The 14895-nt window shown below is 45.9% G+C and overlaps 1 protein-coding gene and 1 long non-coding RNA gene across 1 annotated transcript; one reads left to right on the top strand and one right to left on the bottom strand.

Moving 5' to 3' along the window:
• The window catches only part of Erich1 (glutamate-rich 1), a gene marked incomplete at its 5' end in the record, with an annotated part of 52793804 nt that overhangs the window by 9819070 nt on the left and 42959839 nt on the right, over positions 1–14895 (bottom strand).
• On the top strand, positions 2019–8758 carry LOC148000606 (uncharacterized). Its single transcript, XR_015640430.1, has 2 exons — positions 2019–2184; positions 7736–8758. It is a non-coding gene; the product is annotated as an uncharacterized LOC148000606 (long non-coding RNA).

The following is a 14895-nucleotide window of genomic DNA, read 5'->3' as shown; positions in this document are numbered from 1 at the left end:
AGTGGGCACCAGATAATTAACTTATCTCGGTATTGTCACAGACATTGTAGGCTCGGGGGTAAATGGGTCTTGCAGGGTAATGATCTCAGTTGTAGGAACTTAGGGGTGACTCTGATTATCGGGGAGGCCAGCAAAACCTTTCAATTTCCTCCCATGACCGAGTCAAATGCTAAAATAGCCTTTTCATCTGTTTCGTACAATGAAGAAAAATGGCAGGCTGGCACCAGTGAGAAGCAGACATCAGTTTTCCTCCGCACAGGCTTGGGAGAATAACTGTGAAGAGAAGAGAAGTCTTAACGCTCCTAAACATTCCAAAGGATGCCTTCGCTCTACTGCCCTGCACTGGCAATAATTTTATAACCAGCGAATTACTCGAAATGACCACTTTCTTTGCTCTTCTTTCCCCTCTGGTGTGAAATGTTAGAGACATAGGTTCTTTGTTGTTGTTTGTTTGTTTGTTTGTTTCTGAAGAGGAAGATGTTTTCGAAACCAACATGGCTGAAATATTTGGATAGGAGTTCCAGGTTTGTAGCCTACAGATACTTACAAACAAGACTATTAAGGAGACTTCTTCTCGTGTCTTCAAAACCCTTGGAGTTTGCCTCTCAGAGTCAGTCCTTTGCATGCGTGCTCGTACACACACACACACACACACACACACACACACACACAAACACACACACACACACACATTCACATGTCACAGCACAAAAGCTGGGATGTAGCCTTATGACTCCAGACACACGAATCAATCATAATTGTAGCACTGCCAGCGGTCACATAACTGCGTAAAGACCTCAACAGCCTTCTGGCACTTAAAGGAGAGGAAAAAAAAATCCATCTAATTAATCACAGGTGAAACAGCTTGGACTGTCTCCAAAAGCCCCCGAGTTTACTGCCAAGCTTTGATGCTAATTTTCTTTCTAAGTAACCCCCTAAAGAAATTTACAATTAGGTAATTAAAGTAATGAATAAAGAGATACTTAGGTGGAAGGAAATTCAGACTTGGGGGGAAATGTCTAAATTTACATGCTGTTAGAAATGCATCTGGGAAGGGTGTGCATTATTTTCGAACCCCAACTTCCAGGTCCTCAGTAGAAGTAGAAGTAGAAGAGTAGTCAAGCAATCGATGCTTGAAAGACACTGAAGTGTACAAATGAAGCTAGGCACGAGTTATTCAGGTCCAGCCTGGAAGGCAGGGTTGCCAGACCCTCGTTCTTGGCTTCTTCTTTTCCTTTTTTTTTTTTTTTTAATGCACAGTTTGTGTGCTTTGGGATGGATGCAATAGTTTCTCCACACGAACCGACTGGCTGTTATGACTGGACTTCCCTGAGATGTGTCGCCTCTCTCCAGTTCCTCATGCTTCTGCGGGGTAGGTCTTAGATTTCTGGCTTTGATTGGATGGAAAGGAGTTGCTCCAGTGATGGTGTGTATGTATGTATGTATGTATGTATGTATGTATGTATGTATGTATATGTATGTACTATGCACGTATGTACATGTGTATGTGTGCGTGCATGTATGTATGCATGTATGTACTATGTACATATGTACATGTGTATGCATGTATGTATGTATGCATGTATGTCTGTATGTATTGTGTGTGGGTATGTGTGTTCAGATTGGAAATGTTCAAGGGAGGATATTGGCTTTCGTGGTTTGAGTCCCTCTGTTTCTGTTGCTTAGTATCTGACTAAAGCAGGAATGGGGGTGTTTGCTAATAGGTTATTCCATTCACAAAATCAAATAGAAGCCCCCCATATTTAGCAGTGCATTAAAGATGTTTCCCTAAATCCCCCAGATGCCTGGAACTCCAGTCTTCCTGAAAAACTTTGCAGGCAACTATTTTTTTTTTGTCTCAATAAATCAAGTGTGGCATGTATAATGGTTTCTTAGTAATTCAGATTCTTGAGTTTTCTAGTGAAAAAGTTCTTTACTCTGACTCACGCCAGCCCCGTGAGAGAGCCAATAAGCTTTCTGCAAGCACACTGGGAGCGGGTTCCCATTATGTCTCTGTCACATCCAGGGGCTGGAGCCTGCCAGCTTATTATGGGTTGTTGTGTGCTTGCACTTCCGGTTTATCTGAAGGAGATATGGCAGGGATGCATGTGTACTTCACTGGTGCATGCTGAGAGCCTTGGGCTTTACCTCTGTGGAGAAAAGAAGGCACAGGGAGCCTCTAAGGTACAAGAAATATACTAACTATAAATCCTGGAAATGTAGGTGGGTTTTTTCCTATTAAGTTACTTATGAACTTTTGTATGTATTTTTTTCTCTTCCTGAAAGTGGGGGAGAGAAGATATTTGGGAGTTCAAACTAGGAAGGAAGGAGGGAGGGAAGGGAAGGAGGGAGGGAGGGAAGGAAAGAAGGAAGGAAGGAAGGAAGGAAGGAAGGAAGGAAAGAAAGAGGTTTTATAGGCTCAAGCTTTATTTATGAGCTGAGGGCACCAAGGCTCACAGAGGCAGAGATTGGCACAGACACACAGCCACCCAATGGGTAATTAAGATAACAGGAGTTGAAGCCAGACATGCTCGTGCTTGTAAACTGTCTGCCGCTTTCCAGCCAAGGACCTGGAGAAACTAACAGCCTGCTGAACATCCTCTACTGATTAAAAAAAAAAAAAAAAAAAAAAAAAAAAAAAAAAAAAAAAAAAAAAAGGAAAATAAAACCATCCTTGAGGGAGGGGTTCATCTGAGATGCTCAATGTTATACCCAGGATGTGAAACACGGACAACTGATAGGCTCTTCCTAATGCCATCGTTCATTCATCCAGACAACCCTTAGATCTCATTCTAGCCTTACACGTATTTAGTGGATTTGTTTATTGGTCACAATTCCTTACTATCGTCATCTTCAGCAGGTGTGGCCACAGTCAAAGGCACCATCTTGTTTTCTCCCCGGCGAACGGGTTGGATGATAGACTAGAGGAACTAGTTCAGAACTAGTTCGATTCCTTGGCTCCGGAGAAATCCCTGTCTCTCTGCGGTGCCTTTTCTCTTCCCAAGCCTCACAGAACTATAAGCCCTTTGCAACACATTTCTAACTAAGGACTAAAGATGCTCTGTGAAGAAAACAATAATAGTTTCAGAACATCAGTGCGCCCCACTAGGGAGGCAGAACAAGAAGGGGAATGACTTGGGGTCCCCAGTCCAAGTCCAAGTCTGAGTCTGCCTCTACTGAGCCCCAGTGTCGTCTGGGACCCGAGGCCCAGGAACTGGCTCCTCTTTGAACCTGTATCCAAAGCTGCTGACCGGGGAAGTTGGAGAATCCTGCCAAGTCGGAATTAAAAATGACAAAACAGCCGGTTAGATCTGAGGTGACAGGGATGAGAAATAAAAGCCATTAGAGCCCATTTGCAGCACGCCTGCATCCAGTCAAGTCTCAAGGCGTTCCCCCAAAATTATTAACGGCCCGACAGCGTTTTCCGCACCGCAATCTGATACAAGAAGTAACACCCCCGTACACACACTGCACCGGGATGCTAAGAGGGAACCCCTCTCATTTATTTCACTTCGCAGATTTGATGAGACGTTCTAATCAAGCTGTCAGGGCGAGCACCGCTGGAAGCAGGCTGCAGTCAGAGGAGCAGACGTCCACAGGGTTTTCTTCCGTAGTGGAGGTCAGCCAGCAAGTTGAGGACAGAGGCTAAACCGGGTCCATTGCTCAAGCTTCGAACAGCCAATGAGCTTCAGGGGGTGATTTTATCTTGAAATGACTCAGAAAGTTAAAAGGCTACTCTGTGATACATGGAAATGTTCTAAAATGCAGAATCAGTGAACCATAACTAAACTTTTACTATATTGTTTATTAAATGTATAGTAAAGATTAAACCTAGGCCCACTTGTATGCAAACTATCTACCACTATTCTCGCACTTCCAGTGGGCTCAGAAGGCCTAAATTGTTTGCTATTTTGATCTTCAAAGAGAAACTCTGCCAACGTCTTATACTATAGGTTGGCTCAGGCAAGCCACTGAAACTAACATTTCTTAGGCAGAAAGAAAAATATCTGGAAATTGGGAAATGCCTGTAGAAGTTTCCTAGGCAAAACTGTAGCCTGGGTTTAGACTCAAACTCATGGAAAACTCTCACAGGGACAAGCCACCTAATTCTGAGAGCAGCAAGGAAGCTATGATCTTGTGAACCACTGGAGTGAAGTTTACCAGGTCCCATCAGGACCTTCAGCAGTTCTAAAAAGCAGTGTAAACATTCCTTGCTTACAGAAGTTGACACATACTGTCAAACAGGAATCCCTTTTACTGTTACTGTCATGGGTATGGACAGCCTAGGGATGACATGGATCCTAATTATTTCCTATCTGCCTCTGAGTCAATTAATATTTAACAAAGAGGACCTTCCTCCTCCTCCTCTTTCTCCTCCTCCCCCTCCTCCTTCTCCTCCTCTTCCTCCTCCTCCTCCTCTTTTCCTTCCTCCTCTCTCTCCTCTTCCTCCTCTTCCTCTTCCTTCTCCTCCTTTCCCCTCCTCTTCCTTTCTCCCCCTCTTCCTCTTCCTCCTCCTTCCCCTCCTCTTCCTCTCTTCCTCCTCCTCCCCTCCTCTTCCCTCTCCCCTCCTCTTCCTCTTTCTCCCCTTCCTCCTTCCCCTCCCCTCCTCCTCCCCTTCCTCTTTTTCCCCCTCCTCCTCCTCCTCTTTCTACTCTGTAGCCCTGGCTGTCCTGAAACTTGTTCTGGACACCAGGCTGGCCTTGAACACAGAGATCAGCCTGCCTCTGCCTCCTGAGTCCTGGGATCAAAGGTGTGTGCCACCACTCCTGGCTCCTGGCTTTACTTCTTGACTCATGATTTCCTCCTTTCCAAAAGATAAATGCGGTTCTCATCGGCAGTGCCAATTGTAGGGAAGATGCTTGCAGTCATCCACTCCCAGATCGTTTACAGTGTTTATCCAATCAGCTTAAAATGATCGTTTTCTTCCTCTAACATTTTATAAACAAATGTCTTCTTGCGGTTAAGAAATGTGTTGCTATTGTTTGAGCAGACTAGATGGCAGTTAGAAATAAAGGGCCGCGGAGACACCAGTGGAACAGCCACCAACGCCAGCTCTCACAGGGCCGGCTGTGATGTCATCCACTCCAAAGTCAAGCTCCTGTGAGCTCCAAAGCTCCAGGAGCCGTCAGGATTATGGCCCCTGCAGGACAGATATTCATATACGCACAGGTGACATAGAGCATGGGCCAGTTGGAAAAGACCAGGCCAGATGAAGATGGCTTCAGGGCTTCGTGAACACGTTCACTGAGCAAGTAAACAGAAAAGGCAAAAGTGGAATTGAGCAAAAGAGAGGGGTCAGGTTATACTCGTTAGAGGGGGCTACTAACTGAGTTTGCTAAGGACAAAACCACTTAAATTACTGAGCTGTTTAATTCATTATAGTAACATCTAAGCTTAGTCTAACTGTAATAACAAGATACTTTAGATATTTGTAAACTAACATTCATTAATTCCTCATAGTACCAACAATTGGGAAGTCCATAACCAGGGCGCCAGCAGATTCAGTGACTAGGGGAGAGCTGTTCCCAACACCTGATGCCTCCTTACGCCGTCTTCACATGCCAGAGGGAACAAGTGTGGAGGGGTAAACCCAGACCTTCAGACCTTTTTTGAGGAAATCTTTTATTTTGTTTATCATGGTAAAGTCCACATGACTTGGTCACTTCCCAAATGCCCTATTTCTTAATTATTAAGCATCCCATTAACCAGTGAGTTTTGCCATCAGTGTCCCCGTGTGAGTCAGTGAGACAGGGTTTCTTGTCACCTTTAGGCTGTCCACATCTCTTACCTATGACAGTTACCATGAGGGGATTCCTGTTGACAGCTTGTCCTAACTTCTGAAAGCAGGAGGTGACTACACTGTTTTCTGGAACCAGAGACTGAGCAACTCTCTTTATTTTCTTTGGGTTTCCCCTTTAATATAGAACAAAAGGGTGACCACTGGGCTGGATCAGCAGGTAAAGGGGGTTTGATACTAACGGGCCACGTAATGGAAGGAGAGACAAACTCCCCAAAGTTGTCCTCTGACCTCCATGTGAGCACCGTGGAGTGTATGAACCCACATACATACCACACGCACACATAAAAATAGGCATCATGAAAATATTGTCCCAATTGCATCAAGTAGGAAGGTTTGTCCTTTACTGTGTTTTGAAAGCAAATTGCTGCTTGGCTTTCCCTACCTTTGGGGGACGGGAGGAGGTATATGGGAGGTTTAACCCTGCTTTTTTATTAGAAATGGCAAAAATATGGGCAATTTCAGCCTTTGACCAATGGAACCACAAAAATCTCAATTTGGGGTCTTTTTGGTAGCATAAAGAACCTCTAGATTGGGCTGTGCAATGCAGGTCCGTTGTTCTCAGAAGAGAAGCCAGATCACAGAAGTAGCCTTTCGCCCCTTTAATTTCAGAGTGCTTCCTTTTCCCACAAGCCCCTTTTTTTCCGTTTAAAGATTTAATTTATTTTATGCCTGTGTGTGTTTGCCTGAATATGTGTAATGCACATGCAGTACCCATGGAGGCCAGAGGAGGGCACCCGATCCTCGGAAACCGGAGTTACAGGAAGTTGGGAGTCCCCATGTGGTCCTGGGAACCAGCCGGGTTCCTCGGGTTCCTCGCCAGAGCAGAAAGTGCTTTTCATCTCTGGGCCCCTCCCACAAATCCTTGAAGTGTGTTTTTATTTATCTTTTCATAAAGTAGGATCTTCTAGCCAGGGACGCTGAGGTTCCCGGATCTCAGAGGGAAGGGTAGCTCAGAAGGAAAAAAAGCAGGGAGACCTCATGATGATCATGAGAAGGAAATCACGCTGTTAAACGACCACTCACGGTGTACTTTGTTTTCTCTGGATTTTGCTCTTTTTAGGACGCTATCATTTCTGAGTTCTAAACAGGGTGCATCCCAACTGTCAAACTAAACAGGAGTGGAGAAACACTCGAGGTAGCTGCCTTGCAGAAGAGTAAGCTGTAGAGAAATCTGACAGAGCCTAAAAGGGTCAGAGGTGTTAACACCAACCTATGCACCTTATCATAGTCACTGCAAAGCACTTTATGGAAAGGGGACCCTGTGAGGGAGCCGCTCTACCACCAGCAGTGCCTGGGTCTTTCGCTGCAGCTGTGGTCCACGGGTAACACTGGATGTGGAGGTTTCTGTGGGTGAGCTCTCTGTACGGGTCCATGTACGATCAGCATCATTCTGTGAGAAACGTCGAGGGTTGCTCACGTCAGCGGTTATGCCTAGTGCTTCAGGGTGAATTCCTGGTAACTGAGACCTCTGCCAGCCTTCCCACCTGGGCTGTTAATAGAAGGGTGGCTTCCCCAGAGGTCAGCAGTAAGCATGCTGTTCTGCTAATTGCCTTCCAAATAGCTGGAATGAATTTTCTAAGAAGCACAGGACCGACTCCAGCCCAGAAAATATCAATGGTGGTGGGGCAGCGGTGTGTGTGTGTTGGGGGATGTCAAATGCTCTAATGGATGCAAATGTGGATTTCTATAAATTGGACAGATCCTCCTCCATTACGCAACCGACCTCGAGTGTGTGACTTGTGTAGGGTAACTACCCTTCAGGGGAAAAAAAAGAAAACAAGACCCTAATTGGCAGTATGCTATTGTTATAATTAAAAGCCTCTGTTAACTAGAACAAAGTTTATTTCTGTAGAAACTCATGAGAGAAGGTGGCTGAGTTCTGCACAGAGGTGCCAGCAGGCTTGAACCGCCTTTCTCTTCCCTCTCTTCTGACAGTCACGGGAAGCCTGAACCCCTTTGACACTCACCGCTCGATGACAGATCCTCCCTGAAGACTCGACAGCTGCAAACAAATGCATTGTTCTTCTTGTCAACCCGCCACTGAAAGGTGATCCAGAGCGGTGCAGCGATTGGCCTCATTTGTGAGTGTTAGCAAGCGCCGGGCTGAAAGCTTGTTACCCAAGAAAGCGAAAGCTGAGAACAAGCTCCTCAAATCAGGCTAAAGCATCAGGGAGCTGTCAGCGGCTCTGAGGGAAGGAAGGCACCGCCTCCAGCTAGGGATGAGCTCTTTTCCCACCCTACCGTACCCCAGCGCATCTCCTGAAAGCAGAGTGGCAGAGGTAGCTGGGTGAGGAACTGGAGTCTCAGTTGGCATCCATTACTACGCACTGCCTCACAGTGGAGGGACGAGGCCGTCCTTCAAACACATACCCTTACGAAAGCATGGTCCTGCTGAATCAAGTTGTGACCCACGTCAGCCTCTCACGCCTGGCAGTATGTTGCCGTCGGCTCGACTCTATCTGTCCATCTGTCCTCACTAAACTGTGGACTCCTTAAAGACTGATTGAGGCAGGAGACTTGGCTTTAGTTGGGTCCAAAAGTTGACTTCATCTTGTGCGCAAGGTCAGCTCTCAGATCTTCCCACAACTCAATTCTCCAGAAATTAAATTAAAGAAAGAAATAGGAGGTGGCTTGGGCTGAATTGTACGCATCTAAAATTTCGTGTTTAAATACCAACTTCCAGCTGGGCCGTGCTGGTACACACCTTTAATGCTAGCACTTGGGAGGCAGAGGCAGGTGGATCTCTTGAGTTTGAGGCTAGCCTGGACTACAGAGCAAGTTCCAAGAGAGCCAGGGCTACCCAGAGAAACCCTGTCCTGAAAAACAAAAACAAAAACAAACAAAAAAAAACAAACAAAAAAACCAGACAACAACAACAACAAAAATCCAGCCTGACTCCCAATAAGTCCCACTGTGGCTGCATTTGGAGCTTAAGATCATTAAAGATGTTATTGTGACCAGGTGAAGTGCTGTTTGACCAGAGAACAAGGACACACACACACCCAGAGGAAAGGCCACTTGGCAATGCAAGGAGGCCTCTCCAAGCCAAGGGAAGGGTCCTCAGCAGAAACCTAATGGCATTGGTCTTCCAGCCTCCAGGATTGTAAGAAAATCGAATCTCAGCTGTTTCCCCTTCCCTGGGGCTCAGCAGCTGCTGATCACGGTACTGTGAGCTGGTGCTCCGTCAGCATGAATGGGCTGCATCCCAGTGCACAACTTCGAAAAACACTTAGAAGGGGGGGGCTGCTCAGTGGTTAGAATCCTGGTTCAGTTTCCAGCATCCACACGGACACACACACTCACACTCACACTCACACACACACACACGCTCACACATGCACATACTCACACTCACACACACACTAACACATACATTCACACACACACTCACACACACACATGCACATACTCACACACACACACACACTAACACACATTCACACACACACTCACACACACACTCAAACATGCACACACACACACAAACACACATTCACACACACACACTAACACATACATTCACACACACACTCACACACACATGCACATACTCACACACACACACACACTAACACACATTCACACACACACTCACACACACACTCACACATGCACATACACACACACACTAACACACATTCACACACACACTCACACACACACTCACACATGCACATACACACACACACTAACACACATTCACACACACACTCACACACACACTTACACACACTCACACTCACACACACACTCACACATGCACATACTCACACACTAACACACACTCACACACACTCACACACACTCACACACACACTCACACTCACACTCACACACACACTCACACATGCACATACTCACACACACACTAACACACATTCACACACACACTCACACACACGCTCACACATGCACATACTCACACACTCACACACACACTAACACATACATTCACACACACACTCACACACATGCACATACTCACACACACATACACTAACACACATTCACACACACACTCACACACACACTCACACACACACTCATACACACACTCACACACACGCTCACACATGCACATACTCACACACACACTAACACACATTCACACACACACTCACACACACGCTCACACATGCACATACTCACACACACACTAACACACATTCACACACACACTCACACACACACTCAAACATGCACATACACACACTAACACACATTCACACACACACACACACTCACACACACTCACACACACACTCACACATGCACATACTCACACACACACACTAACACACATTCACACACACACTCACACACACACACTCACACACAGAAGGTGCAAACCACTTGTGTGTCCATGGCATGCATGTCCATGGTTCTGAACATCCCAACATCTTGGGAAGCTGAATGGTGGTTGTGAAAGAGAAAGAGACTAGGACGGTTGGTGACAGGGTTTCTGAGGGTTTCTCAAGTCTCAGAAGACAGAGTTATCATTTGGGGGAAGGGAGGCTCATCATTAACAAGTCAAACTTGGCCATGATATCTGGGACATTCCTCCTTCCTGCTCAGATCTGAAGAATGAATTCCATTGAAAATGGTAGCTGATGGGCAAGGAGTGAGGTGCTTTGGCTTCCGGTTACAAAATGACTGGCCCTTCCAAAGCCACTTTCACAGAGGGTTACAGACTTGGATTTCAGCTAGAACATTCTAAGCCATCTTGACATGTTTGCCTTACTCTCTTCATCTTGAACACTCACCCATCACTTAGAACAGCGCAGCCTTGGCTTCTGGGTGTTTCAGGACGTAAGCACCTCTCTGAATTCTCTTCTTCCCACTCCTTCTACTTCCCCGTTATGCACATTCAGCAAGCTGAAACGATTTTTGTGGTTGCTTCCAACTTAAAATCAAATTCCTCTATTTCTCCGAATCCTAGTGCTTGGGCAGCTCTAAGTTCAGGGCTGGCTTCAGGTCCTCACCTTACCCTACAGAGCAGGAGAATGGCTTAGGTTGCCAAACGCATCCCAGAGAGTCTAACCCCTGAGACCAGGAGCAGTGAGCACAGAACGTAGCAGCCTGGGAATTGTTTTATTGATCGGGAAAGCCTTGCTTGGCCACTGGTCCCTGCTTGTAATGACAAGGATGGGTGGTGGCAGGTAAAGTGATGAAGGCCTGGAGGAGATCTTGTAACCTGTTCCTAAAGTCACCTTTCCCCCAACTTCAAGCCTGTAAAGATGTCTTTGTGCAGGGTGAACTAGAGGTGGGGGTGGGTAATGATAGTAAGATTTTCTTTCGAAAGGAAGCCACATGGTCCTAGGTCTGAAGGTTGTTCTCCTTGAAAGTCCCTCTCTGCGGAGCTGGCAAAGTTTAGAGTGTTCTGGTCACAGTAGAAAATGCCATTTTCAAAACCAAACAAACCCCACTGTCACCTTTGGAGTCATTTGCAGGAAGAGTCACTCACTCTTAGTCACCATGCAGACACCTTTAAACACATTCTACAGAGAGCATCAATGAAGCAATAGCCAGACTTCTCTGGGGCTGAGTAAAAACAACTGTAATTCTAACAGAGATGTAAATATTGTAACTATTATAGGTGTATGTTGTAGAGACACAGTGGTACCAGTGTGGGATGAAGGGGAGGGAGGGAGAGGGACATGGAGGGAGGGGGAGGGGGAGAGAGAGGGAGAGGGAGATAGAGAGGGAGAGGGGGCAAGGAGGGAGGGACAGAGAGGGAGGGGAGGACGATGGAGGGGGAAGGGAGAGACAGAGAGGGAAGTGAGAGGAAGAGGGAGGGGGAGGGAGGGACAGGGAGGGAGGAGAAGAGAGGGGGAAAGGGAGAGTCAGAGAGGGAGGGAGAGGGAGAGGGAGAAACAGGGAAGGAGGAAGAGAGGGAGAGGGGAAGTGGGAGGGAGGGAGAGAGGGAGGGAGGGAAAGGAACAAGGAGGGAGGGGAAGGGAGACGGAGAGGGAGGGAGCGGGCAGAGAGGGATGAGGAGAGGGAGGGGAGGGGGAGGGAAGGGGAAAAAGAGAGACAGGAAAAAAGGGGAGTAAGGGGGAGGGAAAAGGAGGGACAGGGAGAGGGAGGGGCAGAGCCAAGAGCCACACTCCCTAGGCTACCAATGGCCTTTCCTTTTATTCCACCCTTTTTAGTGATTTTATTTGTTCTTTGGGTTGAGGAAAGAGAGCAAAGTAGCAAGAGGATTAAGTGGGCAACAATGTGTCAGCCGGCTTCCAGTTCAGAGGAGCGAGCAAGTCCAACTCCTCCTGAATGCCAGCCTCACTGCTCCCCACATCTCTTAGTTTATATTAAAAATTTTAGCAGCTCTTTTCAGCTGTGGTGACCTCTGCCCCGAGTGTTCTCCCCCCCCAGCTCCTCCCTCCTCTGTCTTTCTTTGTCTCTCTGTCTCTGTCTCTGTCTCTGTCTCTGTCTCTGTCTGTCTCTCTCTCTTTCCTTCCTCTTTCTCTTTCTCTTTCTCTTTCTCTCTCTCTCTCTCTCTCTCTCTCTCTCTCTCTCTCTCTGTGTGTGTGTGTGTGTGTGTGTGTGTGAATTTACTTTGTTCTTTCTTTCCTTTTTTTAAATGTGAGATTGACCCATAAAGTTTTCATCAAGTCAACGAGGTGGGACAATTCCTTGCTAAAAGAAAGGCATCCATGCAGGTCTGGGTGTTGAAGTAAGAGCCGCTGGGCAGGAGGCAGGGGCTGCTGCCTTGTGCTGAGAAGAGTGCTCCGCACAAGGAGGTGGAGTCCGACTTGGCAGGGGCGTGACCCCTTGATGAAAGGTCTCCTCTCCAACAGCCAATGGCCGAGGGCTGACAAATCTGTCAACAACACTGAGAGATAGAAATGATCACAGTCAGTCAAAGAAGCCAAGCTTGGCAGCCCTACTTGCTGCTGCTAAGGTTGCCTAAGCAAAGCCAGGAATTCCCCCTCAGTGACTCCCACTCCCTTTCTTTCTCTCGTGACCCATACCCTCCCTGGTTCCCATCTCTGGCTACCATGCTCAGTCTCCTTCTAGACTCCCGCCCGCGTCTTTGAGCCCTCACAGCCCGCTTATTAGTAGTATGGCAACACCCTGTAGTCATGGGAGAAAGCAAACGTTGACAGAGAAAACATATTCTGAGAGCTACCATTCTGAGGGGTGAAGACTACAAGGAGCAACGGAGTGAGCTTCGTGGTACTCGTCTGTTAACACACAGGTGAAAGATTTGGAGTAAAATCTGGTATGGCCAGAGTTCAGATTTCCTGGTTCACCTCAAAAGAGGTTACTTTGACAAGTGTCCCCTACATTCCCAGCATCCTGATGAAAGGGAGAACTCAGTTTCCAGTGTCACTCCCAGTCTCTGAGTTCTGACTTTCCCTCCCTGTAGCAAGAGAGTGAGGTGATGAGGGCTGGAGAGGTACTCTGCTCCTCCTGTCTCTTAACATGGTGGGATTTCCCAGCTAACGCTCCTGGATAGCAACATTGCCTTTCATCAGCGTTTCCTCTCTTCCTTTTGATTCCAACAATTAAACGTCAAATGTGGTTATTTGTGTTTCCTTAGCTCTGATAGATCCCGCTGGGAGCATGGAATGCTCACTTCTTGATTTAAATTTATTTATCTTGTCTTTTATCCATCTTGGATGCCCCCCCACCTCCCTGATTCATTCTCTCATCTTTGGGGTTCTTAATTTTGTTAAGATCGTTTCATATTGGTTCGAACATCACTCAAATTCCATTTTCTTCCTATTGTACACTGGCAAGGGCTTTGTACTTAGGGTTATTTACTCTCTTGTCAACTTCAATTGGCTTTTAAGGCTCCCCTGCAAATTTTTCCATAAGATACAAAGAGACAGAGCACTTACAAATTATTTTAACGGAGCGGGCAATAACGGATACTCTCAGACAAAGATCCAACAACAAAAAAAGAAAATTGTAAGCCAGTCTTGCTAACGAGCCTAGATTAAAAAAATAGTCTCATCAAAATACTTGTAAATTGAATTCGAGAACGTAGCGAACAGATGATGTACCATGATCAGGTTGGCTTCCTAACAGAGGCCTAACAGAGGATGATTCAACATATGTAAATTAGTAAATGTAATCTACCATATAAACAGATTCAAAGTCAGAAGCCCCATCTCATCTCATTACCAGAGGAAAGGTCTTTGAGGAAGTCTCAGTGATTCTTGAAAATTACCTTTAAAGTTATTTTGGACTAAGTCCAGATTAACAGAACAATTGCAAAGATAGCGACCAAGTTTCTTCATTGTTAGTTTTACTTTCTCATTGTATAATGAGATGCCCTATGCTTGATTTCTAATATGAAAAATTACCTAACAAATGATATTGGTATACTCCTGTATACTGAAGTCCAGACTCTATTTAGGTTTTAACAGTTTCTCCATTACTATCTCCTTCTAGTCTAGATCCAGTCCAAAGAACTATATGACGTTCGCTTGTCCTGTCCATTCGGCTTTTTCGATTTATGGTAGTGTCTCGGTTCCTCCTTCTCCTCCCTCCTCCTCCACCTTACCCCTCTCCTCCCTCTCCTACCCTCCCCCTTCCTTCCCTCCTCTCTTTCCCTCTCCCCCTTCCCTGCCCTCCCCCTTCCTTCCCTCCTTTCCCTCCCCTTTCCCCCTCCTCTGCCCTTCCCCTCCTCCCCTCCCCCTTCTTTCCCTCCTCTCCCTCCCCCTCCTCCTCTTCTTCTTGGACCAGATTACTCCACTATCAGATTACTATGTTTTTGTTATTTCTAGTCTATTCTTTGAAAGCAAGCCATTAAATATTGAATATGGGGATCATTAATTGCATGTTTTGAGTGGATTATCTATATGCCGATCGGAATATCCCCTTAAAGGATGATTTTCCTCATCTCCCCTGAACACTAATTAATTCAATTATTCACTCATGTCAGTTGGAATCATGAATATATATTTTAAATTTTAAGTTAAAATTTAATATTACCTTATTTTCTTGCTAACGCCTGATTTGGCTATGAGGAGCCTATTTTATTAATATGACTTTTAAAAAAATTTTTGTATCTAAAATTAATTTGTATTCAAAAGAAGAACTAATGACTAATGAACGACTTTAAAATGTTCAACACCCTTACTGAT

The sequence above is a fragment of the Rattus norvegicus genome, chromosome 16 (assembly GCF_021556685.1).
Source record: "Rattus norvegicus strain SHRSP/BbbUtx chromosome 16, alternate assembly SHRSP_T2T, whole genome shotgun sequence".
Lineage (NCBI taxonomy): Eukaryota > Metazoa > Chordata > Mammalia > Rodentia > Muridae > Rattus > Rattus norvegicus.
This window is presented reverse-complemented; position numbering and strand designations above follow the sequence as displayed.